Raw genomic sequence first — 5,707 nt, forward strand, 5'->3', positions numbered from 1 at the left:
ATGTCTAGATTTCCACAGGCCTAAAGAGCTAAGTTATCACTAATGTGATGAGCTTTGTTTTATATACAGCCAACAGAAAACATACCCTTGCAACTCTCATAAGAATTTAGGACTCAAGAGCTATATGCACTCATAACTAAATTTTTAAAGCCTTTTTAAAAAAGTGCATTTATTTATTTTGAGAGACAGAATCCCAAGCAGGCTCTGCAATGACAGTTGGGAGCCCGACACAGGGCTCAAACTCATGACCATGAGATCATCATAACCTGAGCCAAAATCAATAGAAGCTTAACCAACTGAGCCACACAGGTGCCTCATAACTATATTTTAAACATTATTTTAGGAACGTACTCTTGATATATATGACATGTTTCACTGGTTTTGCAAATTTTTTTAATTGTTCATTCCACTCATTCATTAATTCAATAATACATCTATCCACCCAGAATGATTATTGAGGCAAATAGCCACTAAGTGTCCCCAGGTAAGCTCACATCTTGGAATTCACGCCCTTGTGGGCTCCCCTCCTGGTATATGGACTAGACCAAGGGACTCACTTCTAATGAATAGAATATAGAAAAATTGATGTCACTTCCAAGACTAATTAGAAAAAGATTGTGAGCACTTCCAATAGACTATGCCTCACTCTTCCTCTAGGAGCCCCTTATTCTGGGAGAAACAGGATAGCATGCTATAAATAGCCCTATGGTGAGGCTCATGTGCCAAGGAGCTGATGTTTCTGGCCAAATGCCAGTGACCATCTCAAGGTAGCCAACAGCCAAATGAATGACCTTGGAAGTGAATCCTCCCCACTGGCACCCAGAGATAATCACAACACTGGGCAAAACCTTGATTGTATCCTCATGACAGATCCTGAATCACAGGCATCTCTACATGGTGCTTGGATTCCTGATTCAAAGAAACTGTGAAATAATAAATGCTTGTTGATTTAAGCTGCTAATTTTAGCTTAATTTGTTATATAACAATAAATAACACAGGTAAGTACATGAACTCTGAAGTCAAATGATTTGTGATGGATTCCTGGTTCCATAATTCCTGGTATCTTTACCTTGGGCAATTTATAAACTCTATCAGTGACTTTGGTTTTCAAACAAATATAATAATAATAGTACCTCTCACATCAAGTTCTTTTCACTAAAAAACTGAAGTATACATACAAAGAGCTTAGAGTGGTGCCTGATCAACAGTAGACAATAAATGTTAGTTTTTAAGGCTCATTCATTTGAACAATAATATAAACGTAGTAAAATCCTTCCAATTAAATCTGTGAAACTGACCATGTGACATAATAAATGGGTCTTAGTGTTCTCTCATTTGCTAAGTACCAATTCTGTATCAGCCATTGTGCTAGGTTCTGCAGTGAATAAAGGGAGAAAAAAAGATACCTGCATTCAAGAATATTACTTCTGGCCACCACTGAGTGCAAGATGTTTGGGAGACTGGCCAGTTTCCTCAAGGATACCTGGGCCAAGGAGCTGGTGCTGGTCATGTCCTTCATCATTGGGGGCCTCACTATAATTCTGCCCACCCTCAGCCCTTTCACCAAATACGCCACTATGATCAACCAGGCCACGCTCCACAAGTATCCAGTGCCCATCTGAGATGACGGGAACATGCCCCATGTGCCGAGCCACCCCCAGAAACTCCAGGTCTCAAGCTTGAGGTGGCTAAAGAAATTTGAGAGCACCTCTAGTGATATGGAGGAGGCCTCCTCCCCTGTGGCCAATTAAATGTGAAAAGCGACCCCTCCTCTCAAGAAAGAATATTATTTACAAGGGAAAGAGAGCCAAGAAAAATAAACACAATAAATAAAATGTATGATATGTTAAATGCTGATAAGTACATAGAAGGAATATGTACCATGCATATTTTGATGACATCTCAAAATCTCATTCAGTTTGAAATATTGTCTAAATGTCCTTGTGATTTTCTCTTTGACTAATGAGTGGTTTAAAAGTGAGTTGCTTAATTTGCAACCTGTTTAGAATTTTTCCAACATTTTTTTACTGATTTTGATTTTTTTGAACTTATTTTTATTTATTTATTTATTTTTAGTTAACACACAGTGTGCTATTAGTTTCAGGTGTACAGTTTAGTGAATCAACACTTCTATCCAACACCCAGTGCTCATCACAAGTGCACTCCTTAATCCTCATCACCTATTTCACCCACCTACCTAGCTTTGGGAACCATTAGTTTGTTTTCTATAGTTAAGGGTCTGTTTCTTGGTTTGCCTCTCCCTCTCTCTCTCTCTCTCTTTCTCCTTTTCTTGTTCGTTTCTTAAATTCCACATATGAATGAAATCATATGGTATTTGTCTTTCTCTGACTTACTGATTTCGATTTTAATTCCTTATAATCAGAGACAATACTCTGTATAATTTCAAATCTTTTAAATTATTGAGACGTCTTTTTTATCACTCCATATGGTCTATCTTATTAAATAATCTATGTATGCTTTAAAAATGTTTATTTCATCCTTTTTGAGTATGGTGTTTTATAAGTATGTGCTAGGTTACAGTGGTTTATGGTGTTTAAATTTATTGGTTATAAGTATATGCTAGGTTATATTGGTTTATGGTGTTAAATCGTCTGAAAAATGAATGGTAAAACCTCTAAATATGTTTGTGAATTTGTCAGTTTCTGCATCATATATTTTGAATATAATTATTAGTTTCATCCACGCAGGCCTTGTTATGCCTTTTTAATGAATTTACTAAATGTGGCACAACATTTTGCCATTGGTAATAATCATTGTCTTAATCTTATTTTGCTTGGTATTAATTTAGACATGTTAGCTTTACATAAGTGATCCTATTATTTTGCTTTTAACAATATTTAAAGTTTATCTCTTGTGAACAGTGTATTTGAGTATTGCGATTTTTAAACAGGTAGATAATCTCTCACTTTATTTGGACTGTTTGGTCCACTTAAATTTGGTGTAATTCTTTTTATATGTTTGGGGTTATAACTACCATCTTGCTATTTGTTTTCCACTCTTTTAAGGTCTATCCTGTTTCTAATATGAAGTCACTAGTAACTCATAATGCTGTTCCTTTTTTTTTTTTCAGTGTGAATGGAATGTCTATAAATTTATGTCTTTTAGCACATTTGAAAATTTTGCTCACTAATTCTTCGAATACCTTGTCATCCCCAAAATGTCTCTCCTCTTACTCTAGGGTTTTAATTTACATTGTAATAGACATTTTGATATTGTTGCACAGGCACTAAAGTTTTGGTTATATTTTTTCTTAATCTGTTCCCTGTTTTTCAGGTTGGATAATTTCCATAATTCTGTCTTTAAATTTTCTGACTTTTTCTTCCTATCATTCTAATCTGCTGCTACATTGATCTAGTATTTGTTTTTAATTTCTGGAGGGTGTGTGTGTGTGTGTGTGTGTGTGAGTGTGTGTCTGAATGTGTGTGTAAAATTTTCTCTTGATTCTTTTTAATATTTTCTATTTTCTACTCAACTAATCCATTTGCTCATTTATTAAAATGTGTTTAGTATCTTTTATCATAGCTATAGTATTCACTTAATAACTATTTCTATTACTCTAAAATTTAATTCATCTCAAGGTCTATCAAAATTAACTGTCCTTTCTCCTCTGTTTGAGTCATGTCTAATAACTTTTTCCCCCTACATGTCTAATAACTAGATTGTACCTTTGATATTGCGAATGATTCATTGTAGAAACTGGATTCTTATTGTAATGGCCATATAACTGTGCCTAGAATTGAAATAAAATATCTATCTCTCTTGTGGTGGGAAACAGCAGAAATCTGTCTTCAGTTTTTGTAGCCTTAACTGTGCTGCTTAGAGTTTTCCTTAGTCATGTGTGTTTCACAGATTAAACCAATTATTTAGCCCAAGAAACAGTAGTCTTCTATAGCTCTCTTCTTTAGAAATCACACTTTACATCTATGATGGTCATCTTGACTTACAAACACTTATTTGCATCATTTCAACAATGACTTTCTAGGGGCACCTGGGTGGCTCAGTCGGTTAGGCAGCCGACTTCGGCTTAGGTCATGATCCTGCAGTCCGTGAGTTCAAGCCCGGCGTCGGGCTCTGTGCTGACAGCTCGGAGCCTGGAGCCTGTTTCGGATTCTGTGTCTCCCTCTCTCTGACCCTCCCCCGTTCATGCTCTGTCTCTCTCTGTCTCAAAAATAAATAAACGTTAAAAAAAATTTAAAAAAAAAATGACTTTCTATTGAGATTTAGCCACCTCTTCTGAAGCTACCTGGGGCCTTTCCTTAGTCAAAAATTCATATAAATGGGAAACTTATCCAATGTTTCTTTCTTTTCCTGCTTTGTATTAGTTGATTATTCCTGTAATAGCTGATCATGTTATTTATTTTATCTCATTTTTGCCTTTTTACTTATTTCATTATTTTTTGGTTGTTCTTAGGTTTTTATACACATATTTAACTTATTAGTATCTACAATAAAATAATATCATATCATTTCACATATAATGTAAGGACCTTACAAAATATACTTCTTTTAGTCCCTTCCCATACTCTGAGATATTAGTGTAATAGATTTTATTTTCACAAGCATTTTATATCTCACAATGTATTATTCCTATTGTTTTGTTATTGTTTTCAACACTCAGTTATCCTTTGAAGAAATTATTATTGAATATTATAAAAATTATTATTGCACACATATTTATCATTTCTAGTGCTCTCAAATCTTTCATGTACACCTTGGTCACCGTCTGGTATCCTTTTCTTTTTGCCTGATGAACTTCTTTATACAGTTCTGGATTATGTACAGTAAACTTTTCTGACAGAATAAAGGTTATATCTTCTATATTACCTTTCTTCCAACTATGAATGTATAAGCAAGATCTAGCCAGTATGCAATTTCTAGTTGTGCCTTAATGTGATGTGTCACGGCCACCACTTTCTTTTCCTCTTCCTAACTGGATATAATGATAGCAAAGGCTGGAGTGGTTATCGCACTCCATGAAATGGAAGTCACATGTTGAGAATAGAAAAGTAACAAGTAGGAGGGAGCCTAGGATCATGTTGAATTCTAACATGGAAATTCAACAACAAAAAATTCAACTTTTATATGAAAATGATATAAATGTCTAATTTACTTGTATCATTGTTAATTTTGACTCTCTGCTTTACCAAGTGAAATGATATCCTATTCAATATAGAATTTAGTACCTAAAAATGGAATGCTGACATAGTAAAATCTGAAATACATAGCATAGCTTAGCAGGTGAACACTGGGCATCAAGGACACATTCTGAAAGCCAGTGATTGCTGAAGAGCCTGTAATGTCTTCTAAGGTAAACCATATAGAGAACTATAATAGAGAACAATAGAGAACTGTAATTCTAGGGAAAATAATTGGTAAAAATTAAGAATGTTAGGGCACATGAATGTTTTTGTTCCACTTTTACAAAAATCCTATAAAACAGGGATGGATTTTTAGTTAAATCTAAGCATTATGCAAGATATTATGCAATGAACTTTGGAAAGGATGCTCTTTTGTCTACAGCTTAAATTCCAATATGACTGAAGTCTATAAGGGTGGGAAAAATCTTAGCCTCACCTGAAGCTAATATAAAAGATGGTTCTCAAGAAATAAGATTGTGCCCTTAAGCCTTTCTGAAGCATCCTCCAGTAATTGTTTTCTACCACATAATGGGAGCCAGACAAGCAG

At 34.7% G+C, this 5,707-nt stretch overlaps 1 pseudogene; it reads left to right on the top strand.

Annotated features, from left to right (window-relative positions):
- The first annotated feature begins 1,449 nt into the window (after positions 1–1,449).
- On the top strand, positions 1,450–1,752 carry LOC122215247 (annotated as a pseudogene).
- The last annotated feature ends 3,955 nt before the right edge of the window (positions 1,753–5,707 follow it).

This window comes from Panthera leo, chromosome A3, assembly GCF_018350215.1.
Source record: "Panthera leo isolate Ple1 chromosome A3, P.leo_Ple1_pat1.1, whole genome shotgun sequence".
Lineage (NCBI taxonomy): Eukaryota > Metazoa > Chordata > Mammalia > Carnivora > Felidae > Panthera > Panthera leo.